Raw genomic sequence first — 22,306 nt, 5'->3', positions numbered from 1 at the left:
AGATTCTGTTCCTCAGGGATGGGAGGAAAAAGGCAGTCTCAGAAAACAAGCAGGCATGGCTGGAAGTAGATAAGGAGGTGAGCAGCAGCAGAGTGATGCCTCGCTCCTGGATACAGTGCTGCAAGAGGTTTAGTGACCTGATCAGGGTAAGAAAGGTGAACAGCATGGCATATTCAAATACATACCCCTCACTCTGCTTTCCCCAGCCTTCTCCTGCACAGCACTCCTCAGACCAACAAACCTTGCAGGTGCATCCATCTCGCTCTGTTGAGGCTCCACTTCATATCCCCATCTGATCAGCCACACTGGCTCTCACACTCTTATTATTGCAATGTCACACCCATCCCTCACAGTGACTCTCCGCAAATGTTGTCCTTCCATCTTCTCAAAACATTTCGTAGCTCACACTCATATGTCTCTTCTTTCTGTCCTTGAAGGAGAAGACAGCACAGAATATCAGGGAGAGGCAGAGAACCAGAGGTGGCCCTCCAGTCACCTCCACCTGACATCTGTAAAGGAGGATGCACTGGAGATAACCTGGGTCATTACATGCCTGGTCATCGGAGATGGAAATATGGGGGTCTCCCAACTACTTGGTGACAGAATTAAATATAACACAGCCACATGGCATACAACACTCACCGATATAGACTTGATGTCAGCAGGCAATGAAAAATGATGATATGCGCAATGAGGACTGAGAACTCTCTCACCCTGTCAGTTCTAATTCGTGTCTTTCATCTCCCACAGATTCTACAGGCGTCCCTCAGGAGGTGGTGTCAGATGAGGATGAAGACTCCTCAGAGGAGGTCGCGGACTCTGAGGATGCACCGTCACACGATTTATGTGCACACTCCATCAGTTCAGATACACACACCTTGGTGTGGCCTCCAAAACAGGGAGCTGAATTGTCATATGGGGAGGCACACATCACAAGTGAACAGGAGCAGGTGTTGGAGACAAGGACAGCAGTGGAGAGTCTCCGTTGGAGGGCGTAGGACACTCCAAGCTCTGCTCAACTGGAAGCGGGTGTTGGGCCTCGGAGGTTATTGATGAAGATGACTATTCTGGAGCCACAGCGGAAAATGTGGGAAGTTCTTTCAGCCCTTCCAGAGGAACTGCACACATCTGGAGACAGATTGGAGAAGTCCGTCTCTCGCGTGATGGTGATGATGTCTCAGGCCTTTGTGCTGATGACTATGTCCATGGAAAGAGGCCACCTGCATAGAGTTTCAAACATGCTAGGCATGCTGGCCCTCACCAATGATCTGAAAACTCAGTCTACCACTTTAAGCAGGATTGAAGAAAGTCTCACCTTGGCCACTTAGCACCTCGCTGAAGTACAGTAAAGTCCTCTCCAGCTCTTGGCTAGCAGGGAGGTGCAGATGGGTTGTGAAAGGGAAGATGAAGAAAGGGTATTTGGATGTGGGGACTCTGCTTAAAGCGCTTCCACTCCTGACCCTTTGCACACCCCACACCCCCTCCACCCCCCATCCCGCACATTCAGAGATACATGCTGTCTCCTGTCCCAATAGCTGAGTCTGGTCCTGCACAGGGTGCAGGTGGGACAGTCCTTGGCAGGATCCTCACAGATTCCAAATCACAGAGGATGTTGGCAAGAGCATATAAGTCAGAACAGGAAAACAAGCAGCCTCCCTCTAGCTCTGCACCACATAGGAGTACTAGAAATAGGAAGATAAAAGATTTGTAATTGCACAACGATATTCACTTGAATGTTCAGCACCATGTTACAGTATCACATTTCTGTTTCATGTTTATGAACTATAAACTTTATTTCTAAGCTCCATTGTTCCATCCTCCCCATTTTTGCCTGCTGCCTGCCAAGTGGCCTTCTGCCTTATGAAAAATGGTATTGTAAGAATAAAAGACAAGAAATGTGTGGCTGAGAGAGGGATGAATTGTTGCCAATGGGGCTGATTTTTTCTGGTGGCTGAGGTGGGCTCACTGGCTTCAGAATTGGTTTGTCAGATGGCTGCACTGCCATAGATTTATTGAAATGTGCCTGCATCAGTCCTTCCCAGGCATCCCTGGCAGATAAGTGTGTGGCTACCAGTGCCCTCCCCCCACCAGGCTGCCTCCTCCTCCTGGTTCTCCTTTTGCTTCTTCTCATCCTCCTCCTCTGAAGATTCAGAGCAGTCATCACCTTCCTCCACCTGGAGTTCTAGTCCTCTGCAGCACTATGTTATGCAAGGTGCAGCCCACCTCTACCATTCTGGAAACCCTGGCTAGTCTATACTGAAGGGGCCCCCCAGATCTGTCTCAGCACCTAAATTGTATCTTCAGCATCCCGATTGCTTGCTCAACGACAGCTCTTGTGCTCATGTACCTTTGCTGGGTGTCAGTGGTAGAGCTCCTCACAGATGTCATCAGCCATACCTTTAGAGGGTGGCCCTTGTCTCCAAGAAGCCATTTGCTATCTCTGCTTCAAGTGTGAATGTCAATGGGAGACTTGACTGTTGCGGGATAAATGCATCATGGCAGCTTCCAAGGAATCTTGCACAAACATGAATGATGATTTTTCAGTAGTTTTAGACCAACTGAGTATTAATGGAGTGGAATCCCTTTCAGTTGATGAATACTCCAGACTGATCTGGAGGCACCGTGATTGCACTTGTGTGTAATCTATAGCTCCCTGGTCTTGTGGAAAAACAGTCATTGCAGCAAATTTGAGCACCCACTCATTCTGACTGGCCTCATCAGTAGTGAAGTGCACATAAGCGCCACCCCTCGAAAACATTGCATCCGTCATTCAGGAGAAGAACATTTTCAGGTTGAAGGCAGAAGTCAGTGGGTTCCTGCTGGCTTCCCAACACACCAGCAGTTTCAAGTGCTCCAACGTGTTGCCCACACAGAAACCTAGCCACCTTGACAGTTTAAAATTGCCCATGTCGTCTCCAAAGGAGGTGGCAGTGCAGCTCATTGCATCACCTTGCCTGTGGACCGATTTGGCTTCTTGGTAGGTTTTGACCTAGTGGCAGCCTCCTGGTGTGACCAAAACCTTGCTTTAAGCTTCTTAAAAATGTTGAACACCTTTAAATATATCAAAATGGTATTAACAATTTGAAAAGAGCTCAAAGTACTTAAGACATTTAAAACTCGTGCCTGTTTACAGTGGAACTGAGTTTTTGAGACTGCCAGATGGGATTTCACGATCGCGAAAACCCTACTGTTGTTGCCTCTAAGCTGCTCCACACCAGGAGCCTGGAATTTGAACCAACCAAGATCAAGGATCACTTTCCCACCTGCCAACACACCAGCTTACTGTGACTGCCAGCTACAGCTGCCATACCCCATAGTGTCTGAGCTACCAAGAATGAGTTCCTGCTGTGAAGGAACTGGTGTTAAGTTTCATAAACATTTTAAGTACTTTAAACAATATTCGCAATATTTTAAAATGTTCATATGTTTTGGATTTTTACTTGTATTGCCTGAACAGACAATGTAACACCTACAATACAAAAGCTACCAGAAGTTCGCAGGAACAGTTTCCTAGCAAGATGACTGAACTTCCAATCAGGAATGTGGTCTCATGTGTTGTTTGTCAGCTTCAATGCACTGGCCAAAAATGAAACACAGTTGGGAAATTAAGGTCAATTGGCACAACACTGCCAATTTTGAACAGTAGAAGAGGAGGTAAATTAATTCGTGGCCATGTGACAGTAAGCTTCAACAGACTAGAAGAAGAATAGAGCAAGGGAGGTAAGGTGTTCCACAGTTTTGAGGTCCTGGGGAAAATATTAACTGAGCAGAAGCTAAAACTTACACCTTTAGCCAAGAAGGAAACAAAGAGTCCCAGCTTTATTTGGATTCAATTGCCATTTCATATGTAGCCCAGCGGGCAGCATCTGGTCCGAACTAACATTTGATTAATATTATCATAAACTCCTAAAAAGCCATGACTGATAGTCATTTTTTTATACTGCTGATATCATCTGACGCAGAATTCATCACTCAACAGTAATAAAAGGTAATTTAATAATCAACTCAAAGAGGGAAACAATTATTTTCAAAATGGTTACTTGAGCAGTAACTTACAATGAAAACTAAAATACAGCAAGATCTGGTTAATCTATGTACTTGTCTGTCCTGGTAAAATTTGACTTTGCTCTGTAATAAAAATTATCTGAAAAAGAGAGATCCATATTTTATTTTTTTAAACTGTCCACTTCCACATGGTTGAAGAAACTTCTTTTTTTTATCTCCAGTGTTGAGGCTGATTTTTTGCTTCTCATCCTCATTCTCATTATAGTAGCTTTTTCCCTTTCATTGTCTCCCCTTTATTACTTACTGGGGAGAGTGCATTGTTGAATGTTTGACTGAGCACTTGGCTCAGTTGGAAACAGCCAAGCATTGTATCAGAATGGTTACTCAGCACCAACCTGTGGGTATGCAGCTGAATGGGTCAATCTGCCAGATGAAAGATGTTCATGATTTTTTTGTATTAAATAGGCAAAAATAATGGAAATCTGAAATCAAATTGTTGATGAGCCAGAAATTCCTCTGTCTAGTTAGGCACTGGAAAACAAAGCTATCATATTCAGCTCCCACAAACAGCTCCCTATCCTTACTCCCTACTCTATGCCTTTCCTCAGCTATTCAGATAAAACCAGACAATGCATAATCTCGGTGTCCTTTCATCCCTGAGTCATGCTTGAAACCCCATCTTCTATTCAACATCAAGACTTATACTCTTCACCGTACCACTTCCCTTCTCACCTTTAAAAATCTCTCATAGAATGATAGAATCTTACAGTGCAGAAGGCAATTTAGTTCATCGTGCCTGTGCCAGCCCTTTGAAAGAGTTATCCAATTAGTCACACTCCCCTACTCTTTCTCTTTGCTGCAGCAAATTTTTCCTTTTCAGTTCTACAGTCAATTTCCTTTTGGAATTTACTATTGAAACTGCTTCCAACATCCGTTCAAGTATTGCATTACAGATTATAGCAACTCATTGCATAAAATAATTTTCTCCCTGGCTCTTGATAATTATCTTAAATCTATATCCTTTGGTTACCGACCTACCAGCAGTGGACCTGGCTGACTTTAGCAGTTTCCCTTTGCACCCTATTGCACACAATGACTGTTATGGCTGCAACTCAGCCTGTGAAGGCTCATGGCTACAATCCCAAGTGTTACGTTACCATGACACAAGCTCTAATGCACTAATCCCACTTTACGACTGTGCCTTGACCTATTTTCCTTCTCTGCAAAGTGCCTTTTATTGTGTTGAGTGCTCTGTACAAGTGCATGTTGTTGCCGTTTATATCAACCAATTTTAATTTGGAAGCACTTGAGAACAAAATGGCGTAGGTTGGTAATCGAGCAAAAACATATGGATCCCACAGATATAAATAGAAAATGAATTAAAGTGGTCTACATGAAACTAGATTTTATCTGTGACAGATGTTATTTTTTGAGTTTCCTGGCTCCCACTCTGTGACAGATAGTGGAAATTTCCAGAAAGCATTGAGATTTTAAGACTTCTTTAATCCCAAATTTTCAAATATTGACATGACATCAAATTTCAACTTCATGTAAAAGTGAATTAAATCTCAATTTGTCGAATTGTTAAATTTAAGACAATTAACAAAGATGCTGACATTAGCAATTTAAAGTAAACATTTTGTCCAATCCCAGCTTCTTGTTACTTAAATGAAAATGGTGGCATTTGCATACATAAGAGAAATTTGTTACTGTAGGTGGCAAAAACACAACAGCCTAGAAATTGAATCACATCTGAAAACGGGCACAGGGATAGGGCACACTCTGCCAGGCCTGTTCATGTGGCTGCAGGCACCTCATTACACCTCTGTCCTCTGGTCCAGCCTTGTTCAGTGCAGTCATGCTTTTTTCTAAACCGAGCAAATCAGCTTGTCACATATTTTGGCATTTAGAACAGTTAACGTTATTGTGGAATAAGCTGAGTTGTTTGCTCCTGATATACTCAGCCAGGAACTGAGGCTCCCCATCCGCAGCACATACTCAGAAAATCAGCCTTCACACATCCTAGAATTATAAACACACAGCACAGAAGGAGGCCATCCAACCCATCATGCCTGAGTTGGCTGTGTCCAATTAGTTCCACTTCCCTGCTTTTTTCCCCATAACCCTGCAAATTTTTGTTTCCTTTTCAAGTATATATCCAATTCCCTTTTGAAAATCGCTATTAAGACTGCTTGCAGTGCCCTTTCAGGCAGTGTGTTTTTAGATCATAACAACACACTGTGCAAAAAGATTTCTCCTCAACTCCCTTCTAGTTCTTTTGCCAATTACTTGAAATTTGTGTCCACTGGCTACTGACCCGCCTGCTGGTGGAAACACCTTTTTCTTTTTTACTGTACCAAACCCCTTCATAATTTTGAACGTCAGTTCACATACACTTAACAGTGATAGCGCACTACGTTTGTTTAATAATCTGTTGACTGCCAGAAGCTTGCTGAATTATCTAGTAATGGTACAAGGAGCCTGAAGGATCAATTTCAATAGGTCAAGCGTCCCTACAATTACAAGTCTGACAAGCTGTCTGCAGATTCTATTTCTTCTTTCCCACAGAAAATAACATTTGGAGAGATGGCACAGATGCATTGTGCCTGTAATGGGCAAGGTGGTAAATTACTTGAGGCAGCACATTGTATACGTGAAAACTCTACAAACTGTGCTCCCACTTGAAATGTTGCACCCCATCATCAAACATCATTTACTTTGCAGGGATTTCACCCCATTCCTCTACTATCGATTTGCTCAGCTTCATCCAAGAAAATCACGAAAGGAAAAGGTAGACAGAGAAAACAAAGAACAATGAAAGCAGGCTCACCTGATGGCCCAAGAAAGCAACAGGTTTGATCCTTGGTCTGTGCTGAATTACCTGATCTCATTTGGGGAGGCAATTGATGTTACTATTGTATAGTGTTCCCCATGAGTTACAGAGAGGAAAAATCAGCCAGGGTTCCAGTTACTGTTTGAAGGTGTGTGTGTGGTGTTAGATGAAGACAGCATGTGGTTTGACTGTGAAGAATCCTGAATCAAGTAACCTCTTCCGGATACATTCTGCATCCCTGTTTGTGTTAGATGATCTTATTGTAGCTCTAGACTGCACAATTCTTAACTGCTCAGACAATTGAAATAAAATGCTACAATGTTTTGAGGATTTAGGCAATCATGCCAAGATAAGAATATTCCAGAAAGTGGTCTGAAAATGAATCCAGAGCTCCTAGGAGCAACAAATCCCACTTTGATCATCCATTCCTCCCAGATTCTAACGAGTACTGAGAACTGGGAGTGTTAGGAGTGAGATTTCTAATTCAAAGATTAGTAGATGGCAAACCCATTTAAACAAATGACGATGATATTGTTAAATCAAAATGAGTAAAAGTGCCAATGGGTAAGAAAAAGTGGGCTGGCTTGTTGGCAATATTTGGCCACTCATAGCAGGTCAATGCAAGGCATGTTTGTGGAAAGGTTCAGGCCCTGCCCCACTGGATGCACAGCTGTGAAAACTGCTGACTTTCAGTGATTCTGAAGTTATTTTGCAAAGCCAGGGAAGTTAAGGTGACAGACAAATGATCCTTCTTCAGGCGAAAGTCAATTAGACAAGAATGAAGGGAGGAAGGAGAATACAACAGAACAAAAACAGATAGCAACAGGTTACCACTCAGAAATAAAACTAAAATCATGAACTATATGGGTTAAATAATTCACAGTATTTTGGAAATAGCACAGAATATCAGATGAGATCTTCATAAACTATAATTACTTCCATGTCCAACATACAGCCCATGGGCCAGGATCCGGCCTACCAAAGGTTTCCATCGGCCCTTGGATGTATTTCAGAGATGAGAAATTTCTCATTGACTTCTTCTCCCAGACTAGCTTTTTAAAAAAAAAATCGCAAGTCCGTTTCACAGCTGACAGGTGCTGGGAGCGTGAACAGCGGTTTCTGAAATTCAGGGTTTTCCAGCGGGTTCCAACGTTATTTTTTTTCAAAGCCTGACAGAAAACCACAAGTTTGTCCAGCATCAATATCTGCTACAAGTGTGCAGGGAAACACTGACCACTTGTACAAGCTAAAAAATGCCAGGTATCTCACTAAATCAGTGTCCAACATAGTGACGGGAAAGTAAGTCAATGGCTGGAATTTTACAGTGGGCAGACGGGAGCTGGACTCTGATATAAATGTCGGTGATGAACCCGCTTCCGCCCTACCTGGGGATCCATCCTGTATTTTACAGATCTCCAGGCTTTAATTGGCCCGAGGCGGGACTTCCACCCACTTGAGGGAGGAGGTCCCGCACCACCCGGAGCGGTGGCCACTGCTGGGACTGCAGCCCAGCCGACGCCATGGACCTGAGAAAGTGGGTAAGTTTGGGTTGCCTCACCAGGGGGATCGATCATGCCCTGGTGAGGCTAGGATGGTCGTCTGGGGAGAGTGGGGGCGTCTTGGATCCCGGGGGTGGGTTGGGAGGCGGGGGTGGCTCTCAATCGGGCACCTTGTGCCCGACTGCCATGCCTCCCCACCCCACCCACCCCGGAGCGTGGAAAGGCCGGCAGCTATTGCTGGGCGGCCTTTCATGTACCCAGCATACCTGCTTGCCACAGGTAAAATACCCGTAGAGGCAGGCGAGTGCCCTTATGTGGCCGCTAAGTGGCCACTTAAGGGTCTTGATTGGCCTCAGGCGGGCCGGCCGTTTCCCACCCCCCGCCGGACCTCCATAAACCTGTTTGGAGGCGGAATCGGGCGGGTAGGCCTCCTGCTGCCTGCCGCTCAATTTTATGCCGCCCCCACGCCACCATCTGACCTGCTGGGGCGGCGTAAAATTCCAGCCAATAAATTAATCTTTTCATTTAACGATTCTTCACAAAAATGCACATTTATTGTTGTTTTGATTAATAGTAAGATCAATTTTTGATGATTTTATCTTTCTGAAATTGTCTCACCGGCCCCCTATGTACGACTAAAATTGTAATGTGCCCCCCCCCCCGGATGAAAAGGTTGGACAACCCTGATATATATTATAAACATATTAGATGAGCTCCCATAGTCCCACCTACAATAAATCAGAGGATGTGCTCTTTAATAAGGACAGGAGCAATATATGATGTAGAACACAATGTATTGTTTTGCTGCTAAGGTGCGGGTGTGTCTCTTTAAGGCTACAAAGTGTAATTGCCCCTGTTTCTGGAGATAAATGCTGAAAACATTACTGGTCAAGTGGATATTCTTTCCATTTTTGTAAGTGTTGAAGGTCAGAAAGTCTAATTGTCAAATAAAGAGAAGCTGACGTCACTGAGTTTAATTCCTGTTTAGCGAGATCACTTAGAATTTACTGATTGTTTGGTCAGGGAACTTGAAGATCATAAAGTGTCGAATAGTTATGACAGCAAGTCAGAAACATCCAGCATTAAGTAGCTGGCTATTTTTCGTCCTGTTTTAAGGATAGGAATGTTCTGTATCCGTAACAAGGTTTATTTACGACGACTAAATATTAAAATAGTTGTAAACTATATATATTGTTTACGTATATCTAACTTCTTGTTTCAATTGGAAAAATATATTTTTGCAGCCAGACCAGTGGTTCCAGAGCTCAGCCCGACTGCGCGTTAAAATCACATTGGATTCTACTTGTGCCATATTTTTGCATATTTATGAGGCTCTCACCTGCCAGTCATCATTGTCCATGGGGAGTAAAAATTCAGGGGCTGGATTTTACCAGCCCTCGAGGGACAGGCTGGGAGGTTGGAGATGACAAGGGAAGGCAGGGGCCCATCGCCTTCCTGATGCCATGGAATTTTACCAGAATGGGGAATGTCGAGGACGGCCTTCCCGCCCAGAGGCCTACTGAGGTCCTTAAGTGGCCAATTAAGGGGCAGTTAAGGGCTTCTTCCCACCGCTGCTGGTATTTTACATTAAAGGCTGACAGCTTCCCTGCAAGCTTGGGGTGCGGGGGCCCCTGCTGATCAGGCATTCTGTGGCCCAGGGGGTGGCCCAGGGAGGGCCCCCCCAGCAGCAAGGGCCATCCCTGCTGAAAGACCCCCCCCCCCACTCCTTGGCCTCACTAACGAACTCCATTCCCCCACCTGGACCTGCCTCAGTGGCCCCAGCGAACCCAACCCCACTTACCTTATTTCCAGAGCCTCCTCTAGGGCTACACTCCAGGCCTCCTGCAGTATCAGCAGTGGCCATCACTCCGGTGGTGCTGCTGGGACTGAAGAGCTGCTACCCCTCTGATTGGCTGGCAGCTCTTGGAGGTGGGATCTCTGCCCTTAAAGGCAGGGAAGTCCTGACGCCAGGCAGTTAAATGCCTGACAGACATTTAATCCCAACAGGGCTTCTGAAAATGGCCATGACACTGCCCCCGGCCATTGAATTCAGCCTGGGGTTTAAGATTCAGACCCTGTTAAAGCAAAAGTCTCACAGTCATAGGCTCCAACTTTGGCATCAATTCAGGCTTGTTTTCTGTCATTGCTCTACCTCGGCATTATCATTGACTTCCCACCAAGGGAAATTCTGCACAAGTTGTAGAGGGAAAACTAACCTTGAATATACAGGTGACATCATTATAGCTTCAAGCTGGTGGTAAACAGACTCGGCAACTGGCCATATGAAGCACTACTCAAAAAGAACTGGAACTGAACATCAACAAGAGGATCTAATTAGTTTGATAGTGTGATGATTCTTACAGGGCTCGACAGGGTAGATACAGGAAGCATGTTTCCCCTGGCTCGGGTGTCTAGAACCAGGGGACACAGTCTCAGAATATGGGGCAGGCTATTTAAGACGATGAGGAGGAATTGCTTCACTAGAGGGTGGTGAATCTTTGGAATTCTCCGTCCTGGAGGGCTGTGGAGGCTCAGTTATTTGGTATGTTCAAGACAGAGATCGATAGATTTCTAGATATTAAAAATATCAAGGGATATGGTGTTATAGCACGAAAATGGTGTTGAGGTAGAAGATCAGCCATGATCTAGTTGAATGGTGGAGCAGATGCGAGGGGCTGAATGGCCTACTCCTGCTTCTATTTCCTATGTTCCTATGAGTTGATTTGACACATACAGTAAAAATGATAGGATCATTGATGCATTTTTTGCTCCAGTGATGTGAATTCAGGCTCAGTATCATGTTGGACACAGTAACTCTTCCCAAACATTTCACTTTCCCAGACAAAATAAAAATATTTAAAAGGAAGCTATGGAGAGCAGAAACAAACTAAAGGATCAAAATGTTAATTCACTAAATCTGTTCCCTTTTTAAACAATATCTTGATGGTTTGATTCCCTTGTGTTCTAGTTTCTGCTCCCACTTCTGAGGATACTGGCTGGGATTTAATGCGGAGGCAGTGGCCCTGCCCACCCGTTGGAAAGTCGGGGGACGAGCCCTCCCCCGTCGGCTGCGGAAGCCGCGACCATTTTTATGCTCCTCAGGCAATTAACTACCCGCAGTCGTGGCTTCTGCCCCTCGAGGCAGGACATCACGCCTCCAAGAGCTGCCTGACAATCAGAGAGCTGGCCGCTCTTCAGTCCCAGCAGTGCCACTGGGAGTGGTGGCGACAGTTGGAACTGCAGCAGTCCCCACAGCAGCAGGTAAGTGGGGTTGGGGGTCGCTGGGGCCAATCAGGCAGCCCTGGTAAGTGATGGGGTGGGTGGGAGGTTGATAGCGAGAGCCACTTGGAGTGCCCTCTGTGGGTCAGGAGGGACCCCTCCACCGAGCCCGAAGGAAGGCTGCCAGGTTTTACTAGGCAACCTCCCCAGGTGGCAGCGCCCATCTGCTGCTAGTATTTCACCAGCGGCAATGGGAAGATGCACTTAAGTGGCCATTAATTAACCACTTAAGGATCTCAATCGACTCAAGGGCAGGCAGTCTGCACACCACCTCCCTCTGTCACTGGTAAAATAACAGTGGAGGCAGATAAGCGACAGGCATGACACCCGCCCCTCCCCCCCCAACCCACCCCACCACCATCCCACCCGATTTTACGCACCCCACTCTACCTCCCAGACCACTCCAAGGGGTGAGGGTAGTCGTCATAGAGTCATAGAGTCATAGAGTCGTACAGCATAGAAACAGGCCCTTCGGCCCACCGTGTCCATGCCAACCATAATTCCTATCTATACTAATCCCATCTGCCTGCATTAATTCCATATCCCTCTATGCCTTGCTCATTCAAGTACCTGTCCAGATGCCTCTTAAATGTTGCTACTGTTCCTGCCTCCACCACCTCCTCAGGCAGCTCATTTCAGATACCCACTATTCTTTGTGTGAAAAATGTACCCCTTTGATCCCCTTTAAACCTCCTCCCTCTCACCTGAAATCTATGCCCTCTAGTTTTAGTCATCCCTACCATGGGAAACAGACTCTGGCTATCTACCCTATCTATGCCTCTCATAATTTTATATACCTCTATCATGTCCCCTCTCAGCCTCCTTCGTTCCAGGGAAAACAGACCCAGCCTATCCAATCTCTCTTTATAACTCAAGCCCTCCAAACCAGGCAACATCCTTGTGAATCTTTTCTGCACTCTCTCTAGCTGTATCACATCTTTCCTGTAGTGCAGCGACCAGAACTGCACACAGTACTCCAAATGTGGCCTAACCAGCGTCATGTACAACTGTAACATGACGTCCCAACTCTTGTACTCAATGCCTCGGCCAATGAAGGCAAGCATGCCATACGCCTTCTTCACCACCCTGTCTACCTGTGTTGCCACTTTCTGGGAACTACGTACTTGCATCACAAGGTCTTTCTGCTCAACAACACTCCCCAGGGCCCTGCCATTCACTGTATATGTCCTGCCCTGGTTTAACTTCCCAGAATGCATCACTTCACACTTGTCTGCTTTAACTTCCATTTGCCAATCCCTTGCCCACTTTCCCAGTTGATCTATATCCTATTGTAACCTTAGACAACCTTCTTCACTATCCACTATACCACCAATTTTGGTGTCATCTGCAAACTTACTAATCATGCCCCTTACATTCACATCCAAGTCATTATTATATACGACAAACAACAGAGGGCGCAGCACCGATCCCTGCAGCACAACACTGGTCACCGGCCTCCAATCTGAAAAACAATCCTCCACTACCACCCTCTGCCTCCTATCACCAAGCCAATTTTGTATCTAATTTGCTAGCTCACCCTGGATCCCATGTGTTCGAACCTTCTGGACCAGCCTACCATGCGGGACCTTGTCAAAGGCCTTGCTAAAGTCCATGTAGACAACGTCCATCGCCCTGCCCTCGTCAATCCTCTTGGTCACCTCCTCAAAAAACTCAAATTCGTGAGACATGATTTCCCACGCACAAATCCATGCTGACTATCCTTAATCAGACCATGCCTTTCCAGAAGCATATAAATCCTGTCTCTCAGAATCCCTTCCAATAACTTTCCCACCACTGACGTAAGGCTCACCGGCCTGTAGTTCCCTGGCTTATCCCTGCTGCCCTTTTTAAATAAAGGCACAACATTAGCTATCCTCCAGTCTTCTGGTACCTCACCCATGGCTAACGATGTTACAAAAATCTCTGCCAGGGTCCCAGCAATCTCCTCCTTTGCTTCCCATAGCATCCTAGGATACACTTGGTCAGGCCCTGTGGATTTATCCACCTTAATGTGCTTCAAAACCTCCAACACCTCCTCCTTTGTAATGTTAATATGCTCCAGGATATCGGTGTTCCCTCCCTTGAACTCATCAGCTTCCATGACCTTCTCCACAGTAAATACGGATGAAAAATATTAATTTAAGACCTCGCCCATTTCCTGTGGCTCCACACATAGATTGCCACACTGATCCTTAAGGGGGCCTACTCTCTCCCTAGCTACCCTTTTTCTCTTAATATACATATAGAATCTTTTAGGATTATCCTTTATCTTATCTGCCAGGGAAACCTCATGGCCCCTTTTTGCCCTCCTAATTTCCTTCTTGAGTATAGTCCTACATCCTCTATACTCCACAAGGGACTCGCTCGATCCCAGCTGCCTATACCTGACATATGCCTCCTCCTTTGTCCTGACCAGACCCTCAATATCCCTCGTCAACCAAGGTTCCCTAAACTTGCCAGCCTTGCCCTTCCATCTAACAGGAACATTCTGGCCCTGAACTCTTCCTATCTCACTTTTAAAAGCCTCCCACTTGCCAGACGTCCCTTTTCCTGTAAACAGCCTCTCCCATTCAACTTTTGAGAGTTCCTGTCTGATGCCATCGAAATTAGCCTTCCCCCAATTTAGGACTTCAACCTGAGGACCAGTCCTATCCTTTTCCATAACTATCTTGAAGCTTTTAGAGTTATGGTCACTGGTCCCAAAGTGCTCCCCCACTGACACGTCAACCACCTGCCCATCCTCATTTCTAAGAGGCGGTCGAGTGTAGCCCCTTCTCTAGTACGGCTATCCACATACTGCTTCAGAAAACTATCCTGGATACACTAAACAAATTCTTCCCCATTTGATCCCTTAGCACTAAGGCAGTCCAAGTCAATATTAGGGAAGTTAAAATCACCTCCTATTACAACCCTGTAATTCCTACACCTATCTGTGATTTCCCTACACATATGCTCCTCCACTTTCCTCTGACTATTGGGGGGCCTGTAGTATAATCCCATCAAAGTGACCACCCCTTGGGGGGGTGGGGGGAAATTCTGGCCACTAACTCTGCTGGGGCATGCTTACATGAGCAACCAGCATGGGGCTATTTTTCATCAGAAAGGCTAGATCTGCATGTAAGCAAGCTATGCCAATGTAGCAAGTTACAAATCAAATCCTATATTCACCTGATAAAACCAAATGCACTTTGCAGCACAAGTCATTGAACAAAGTTAGGTAGGAAAGTAACTTGTGAAGAGGACATAAGGGAGCTACAAAGGGATATAGATAGGTTAAGTGAGTGGGCAAAGACCTGGTAAATGGAGTATAATGTGGGAAAGTGGGAAATTGTCCACTTTGGCAGGAAGAATAAAAAAGAAGCATATTATCTAAATGGTGAGAGATTGCAGAGCCCTCAGATGCAGAGGGATCTGGGTGTCCTAGTGCATGAATCGCAAAAGGTTAGTATGCAGGTACAGCACGTAATTAGGAAAGCTAATAGAATGTTATCATTTATCACAAGGGGAATTGAATACAAAAGTAGGGAGGTTATTCTTCAGCTATACAGGGCATTGGTGAGACCATATCTGGAGTATTGTGTACAGTACTGGTTTCCTTATTTAAGGAAGGATGTTAATGCGTTGGAGGCAGTACAGAGTTTACTAAACTAATGCCTGGAATAGGTGGGCTGTCTTATGAGGAAAGATTGCACAGACTAGGCTTGTATTCGCTGGAATTTAGAACAGTAAGAGGCAACTTGATTGAAACATATAAGATCCTGAGGGGTCTTGACAGGGTGGATGTGGAAAGGATGTTTCCTCTTGTGGGAGAATCTAGAACTAGGGGTCACTGTTTAAAAATAAGGGGTTGCCCATTTAAGACAGAGACCCTCTCTCAGAGGGTCGTGAGTTTTTGGAATTCTCTTCCTTAAAAGGCAGTGGAAGCAGAGTCTTTGAATATTTTTAAGGCAGAGGTAGGTAGATTCTTGATAAGCAAGGGGGTGAAAGGTTATCGGAGGTAGGTGGAAATGTGGAGTAATCAATTCAGCCATGAACGTATTGAATGGTGGAGCAGGTTTAAAGGGCCGAGTGGCCTGCCCCTGCTCCTAATTTGTATGTTCGTACAGCAATCTCCAGCATGATGTTTCCCTTCCACACACATTTCCCATTGCTGCCCTAGTGAAGGATTACTACTGCTATACTCATCAGACATTGAACCTGAGATCTTCTCGTCTATATGTTCTGAACCAACCTCTATGGTACACTTATTCACTGAGTTATGGTCCTCTCAAACAATATTTTGTCAACATTTACGATTAACACTCAGTCACTGCTTACTGTTTGTCATCAAAACCATTTCTGTGCAATATTCATAGAATTATACAATTATAGAACATACTGCAGAAACAGGCCATTTGACCCATCAAGCAACTATTTCAATTCCTTTCACAAAATTCTATAGATTCTGTTTCACAAATGGTTTATAGCAGAGAATTCCTTTGCATAAAGCAATATTTCTAACCTTCCCTTTATTTGATTTTGTGATTATCTTAAATTGGTGTCCTCTCATTACCATCTCATCAACAGTGTAAACAATTTAGCATTAGTTGCCTTATTATAATTCTTCATGGTCTTGATGACCTCTATAGTTATCAGTTCAAATAAAAGCTCTAAATTCTTGAGTCTCTTAATAACCATCACCCATCTTCTCCAATAATATCTTAGTGAATCTATGTAGCACCATTTTATTACTTTAATAACCTTTCTATAACAGGGTGGCCAAAACAGCAGACAATATTCCAACTGTAGCCGACCTATGGTTTTATACAAGTTCATCTCTTGTATTCTAGGCCTCTAGGTACAAAACCAAGGATTCTGTTTGTCTTTTTTTTTACTGATTTACTCTTTGCACTGCTACCTTTAATGACGTGTATATTTGCACATCAAAATACATTTGCTCCTCTATCCTGAAGTAAAATATTACTACTCCAGTAATATATTACTTCTCTTTATTCATACTTTCAAAAAGTAATCCTTCATATTTTCCTGTATTGAACTGCATCTGGCATTTACCTACCCATGCAGCTAGCCCCTTTATTTTCCCCCACAGTCTTTCACAATCCTCATCAGCATTTGGCTTATCAGCCACTTTGCTGTCATGAGCATGTTTTAAAATTACCTCCAGGTTTAGACCATGCCTTCAATAAATAAGAGAAACCCAAACACCGATCATGTGGAACACCACTCACAAACTTATTTTCATCCTACTATTTGTTTTCTACCTTTCCAACCGCATCTACATGGAGCTCATTTATTTAAGCACAGGGGTCGGCAACGTGTCCGTGGTAAACAATTTTGGGGCGCGTGGTTGATAATTTCACGGATGAGAAATTTCCCATTTGCTTCTTCAGACCCGGCTTTTTTAGCAAATCGCAAGTCTCAGTTTCACAGCTGATCAGGTGCTAAAGCAGAACAGCGCTTCGCAACTTCGGACAGATTTAGGTTTTCCGGCGGGTTCCGATTTTCTTTTGAAAGGTCCACCTGAAAATCATGAAGCTGTCTGGAGTTCAAAAGAACTGTTCCTGCTCTCCGCAACGATCAGAAAGAAAGTGGGAATGGGACCGGGGTGGGTGGGGAGGAGTACAGAGAGAGTGAGCGGGGGAGAGAGAGAGTGAGTGGGAAGGGTGGGGGGAGAGTGTGGGGCAGTTAGAGATTGGGGAGACAGAGGGTGGGGACAGAGAGAGGGGTTGGAGAAAGAGAGAGAATGGGGAGAAAGAGAGAGTGGGGGGAGAGAGAGTGTGGAGGAGGGAGAGTGTGGGGGAGAGAGGGATTGGGGAGACAGAGTGTGGGGACAGAGAGAGGGGGTGGAGAAAGAGAGAGAGAGTGAGGGGAAAGAGAGTGGGGAGAGAGTGGGGGAGAGAGAGGTGGGGAGACAGAGGAAAAGTAGGGGAGAGAGAGAGAGAGTGGGGGAAAAGAGAGTGGAGGAGAGCGGAGGAGAGAGAGAGTGGGGGAGAGAGAGAGTGGGGGAAGAGTGTGTGGGGAGAGAGGGAGAGAGTGGGGGAGAAAGAAAGAGAGGGGGCAGAGAGAGCAAATGGGGGAGAGTGGGGGAACAGAGAGAGAGGTGGGGACAGAGAGCATGAGGATGACACAGAGAAGAGACGCGCAGATGGCGGGGCGACAAGGGGGGAAGAAACACACGGGGGAATGACACAGATGAGGAGCAACACAGAGAAGGGGGGGAGCAACACAGGGCGGGGACAACACATAAAGGGGAGGAACAGAGAGGGAGGGGGAGTGAGAGACACTGAAAGAGAGAGACAGGCAGACACTGATAGCAAGGAGGGAGAGAGCAATCAAGATCAGTTCTGACAGATGGACATCTATCCGGAATACTCCACATCACTACACAAGTGTGTGGGCAGATATTGATTACTTGTGCAAGCAAATAAGTGCCAGGCATCTCACTAAATCAGTGTCCAACATAGTGATGAGAAAGTATGTCAATAAATTAGTCTTCTCATTTAAAGCTTCTTCACAAAAATGCACATTTGTTGTTGTTTTGATTAATAGTAAGATAAATTTTGAATGCCTTTAGCTTTATAATTGTAATGTGGCCCCCATGCAAAAAGTTTGGACTCCCCTGCTCCAAGCCATAGATTTTGTGTTTTGAAGTAACTTAGCAGCTATGTTATTTTAAAACACACGTTTAAAGGCTTGTGTTATGTAAACTCATTTTAAAATGGTAAAAGTCACTTAGGGAATGTCTCGATTTCTACGCTGTGGCATATATTACTTTCACTTGGGACACAAACTCAGTGACATGTTGAAAGTTACTGGACTTTTATTTCTATATAAATCTCACAATTCTGCTGCTATCCATTTGGAATCACATTGTTCCAGAACTTGTATTCAGGATAATCCAAGGAATCACTAGAAGTAAGCACCTTAAGTTCCTTATGAATAGAAGAGTACGGTGGAGCTGAGTGATATTGGCAAAAGTAGGATGCTGCTGTCCCATATATAATAGTTAATAAGTACAATGTAACCAAAAGCTTTGATAAACCTTAATGTATGATGAACTGTCTATGATTCCTTAACAAAATCCATGCTGCATTTGCAGTTTTAAAAACTGTTGGGAAGACATAGTAAAAATTTATTATGTTTCAATGACCATGTTAGAAACAGTCATTAACTGATTTTTTTGCTGCAAATTAGGTTAAAGGACACATTTTACAAGTATGTCAAAGATCAGTAACTGCAATTTGCATCATTTACTATCCAGTTTGAGGGCAGATAACCTGAGTAGCCAATGTCATTTGAAAGTTGTCTGTATCATGTAATTGTACTGCATTATAAGTGCATATTTGCTAACAGGTAAAAGATTTGGCTTGGTTATAAATTGGTTAGTCTGGAGTACAATTTTACAGATAATGACTAAACATTTTGTAACTGAATAATACAGGCAGTAACAACTGCTCAACTTTTCACAGGGAAGCTTTTTGTTAATAATTATCTTGTCAGAGCTGAATCGGAATCAACAATGATAGACTGAGATATAGACATAGTGAATTTAAGAAAATCATTTTATGGAGGAAATAAAGGGTGCTCTTTATTTGTAATTGTGTGTATCTAATTTTGTCACGAGCTTTGGTGAGCAAATTACATTTTGTCCATGGGAGATTCTGTTGTTTCTGTATTTTAGAATCCAGGGTCCAGTTTAACAGCCTGTCAAGACGAATAAACTAGTCTTGGCTACCAACTATTAGTCTCTCTGTCCCTCCTGTCCCACTCTGCTTTTCAGTTTTGCGTGACTCTTCTGAAGTGCTATCTGCTCCATTCTATAAAATTCTCCTGATTTGGAGACCACTGCCCTTGAGTTGGTTGCCCTGTTTTCAGACCATATTACAAGCAGGTGGAAGTTGCACAAACATTGACCATCACAGGTTAAATTGTCTTGTGACAACAACAGTGAGAAATGATCCGTCTTCCTATTGCTGATTTTTCTACAGCCTCACCTCAATAACCACAATAACAATCCTCTCCTTTAGTTTTATGGTTTATTGGATGAACTTACACTCCTGGCACAGAGGTCATCTGATAAGGTCCACCTACCACCCCGTGACATTGGCATTGCATGCTATTTTGTTTTGTAGCTAGCTAATAGTTGTGTTGCTCTCCATTGATGTTCGTACGCTTAGCTACTTAATAGGGAAAAATGTGTTTTAAATAGGATTGTGTTTTGATGGCATTAGATTGGCTAATATATTAATAGATACAATTAAGACAGATTAATTGCCCCCATATCCATGGCTAAGTCAATAATTTTGCTAAATGTCCATGGTGCAACATGTTGGTGCCTATCCCTGTTTAGGCATGGGCTATTAGCACAGGAAATAATAAAGGTGGACAACTTCTATTTGTATTTATCCAAATGTTTTAACGATGGAAGCATTTTGCAATTTCCATGGGTCAGGGTGGGAGGGGTCTCTTTGTAAAAAGGAACTGGTGGTCCAACAAGAATGGGCACCCAAAAACCCTCTCCTTCTAGTAGTCATGCATCTACCCCTTATTATACTTGTATACAAACATATCACGAGATCAAATAAATAGGTCAGATCTATTTATGTATCACTTGCACAATAGTACTATGCAGTTCTGCTGGTTATTTCAACCCCCTCCCATAGTTTTCACTCAGTCCAATCGCATTCAGAAGAAGCTCGCTTTATTAGGTCAACATTGATCTTCACAACATAGATATCATAAACATCACATTCTGTTGATGGAGTTGAAGTGATCCTGGGGTTCCTGGTACTGAACCATCAGTCCCATTTTCACTACAGGGCAGATTTCATTGCACCTGTTGTTTAAGAGTTGCAATCAATTCTTGCTGCTGGATATTACCCAATGTTTTATTGCCTTATTCAAAGTCATCTGAATGCATAGCTGTCCTGACACTTGGATTCTAAATTGTGGAGAACTGCATGTTGATAAAGAAAAAAATAATCATTATGGATAAAAGAGAAGTAAAGCAGCATGAGGCAAAACCACACTGCTGGCCCATACACTCAGTCTGCTCATTACCAGAAGGAACAGTAGCTAATGCCAACAACTCTTGGTGGCAAAAGGGAAAATCTATGGTAATACTTCCTCAGGCAGCAGCTCTATCTCAATTATGTAGCAAAGTTCAAACTTCATATTGCTTATTTTCCCACTGTTCAGTCAAAGGAGCGACCTTCATGCACTGCTCTTTTCCTTTTAAATCAGGTGAATAAAATGCTTTGGGGCATTTTTCAACATTAAAGACGCAATATAAATGCAAGTTATTGTTGGGTTCTGGTCAAGCTGGGCTCCACTGTACAGTGTAGAAGCCTAATTGTTATAAACAGATCAAAAGCATGGGACCAACTCTCCATGTTTACTGAAAGTGGCTCACTTAAACTTCAAGTGCATTTGTAGATCTGGATTTACATGAATATAATACGTTTGTCGATTCCTGATGTGTAAGGGAATTTATGCTAGGCAGTGCAGCTGACAGAGGGAGCCCAATGCTTCTATCACACCACTTCAATATAAAAGCACTTATGGCACTGCCATTGAAGTCATCCTCAGAGACTGTAGCACAACTTTGATCACATTATAGTGCTGCCATTGAAGCCAGGGTTGGTGGCAAAATGTGCATTATAATGTTTTTTAGGTGGGGAGAATTGTACATATTGCCAACCTTGCTTTTATCAGGATCACTATCAACTAGAGTAAAGCCTTTTAGATTATAAAATCTAAGTTCGACAGTTGTTTCTGTTTCCACTAGTTTTTAATATAGCTCTGTCATACACAAACTAACTGGAAACTACACCCACTAGGACTATAAATTTCAAAGAATTTATTGCCAACAAAATCAAACTACTGAAAATCCAACAGAATTAAAGGCAATTACATCATTAGCTTATCTGAACAGTGTTACCTGATTTACATTTGACGATACAAAGGTGTAAATGCAATTCGCATAACATGTTGGAACAAATATGGTAACTATCCTACACCAACAAAATTCAGCAGCATAAATTAGTATTTTAGCAGTAGTGTTAACTCCAAAGTAAACAGACTTCAGTCAAATTAACGTACGAGACAATAAAATGTGACATTTACAAGTCTCACATCAGTACTTACTGTGAATGCCTTGATATCCGTATCTGAGTTGCTGAAACAGTTCAAACAAAATGCCTTATCTTCTCTGAAAAAATTAACAGCCAGAATGCTTATTCACTCCATTTTCTGCTCAGAGCTGCTGTTGCAAAATGAGTGTGCTTGTGCATATGAGTGAGAGAGTTAGTGCGAGATATAGCTGGAGGGAAAAAATCCCTAAAAAACTGCTCTTTCCATTTGCATTAATCACTAATGTTTACATAGGCAGGGAATGTGACCAGCTTCCCTTCCATCTGTGGGAGTTAGAGAAGTCCAGAAAAGAGTGTAACTTGCCAAAAAGCATTCTCCAGATAGACAGGGAGAGGCAGAATATGGAGAGAGAAAGAGAGAGAGTGTGAGAGAGAGAACACAATAGTAATATTGAGTTAAATGATCCACTGACAGAAAGCAGGCTGCAGTAAGCTTAGGCTAAAAATTACACAAAACATTATCTGCTACAAAACTGAGAGACCCATAGGACAAATGAACAAGCCTCTTATTATCTTGCTACCCAGAGCTTTTACATACA

General features: G+C 43.7%; 1 protein-coding gene across 3 annotated transcripts in view; it reads right to left on the bottom strand.

Annotated features, from left to right (window-relative positions):
- arhgap36 (Rho GTPase activating protein 36) overlaps positions 1 to 22,306 on the bottom strand; it is a 325,482-nt gene that overhangs the window by 131,674 nt on the left and 171,502 nt on the right. Inside the window, exon 1 of one of the 3 annotated variants that reach the window (XM_068047532.1) lies at positions 21,763 to 21,960. The exons of the other annotated variants lie outside the window; for them this stretch is intronic. The gene's annotated coding sequence lies outside the window, so the exon portion shown is untranslated. Of the gene's footprint in view, positions 1 to 21,762; positions 21,961 to 22,306 lie in introns of those variants that run through there. 3 annotated transcript variants of the gene reach the window in all.

Source organism: Heterodontus francisci, chromosome 15 (assembly GCF_036365525.1).
Source record: "Heterodontus francisci isolate sHetFra1 chromosome 15, sHetFra1.hap1, whole genome shotgun sequence".
NCBI classification, from domain to species: domain Eukaryota; kingdom Metazoa; phylum Chordata; class Chondrichthyes; order Heterodontiformes; family Heterodontidae; genus Heterodontus; species Heterodontus francisci.
This window is presented reverse-complemented; position numbering and strand designations above follow the sequence as displayed.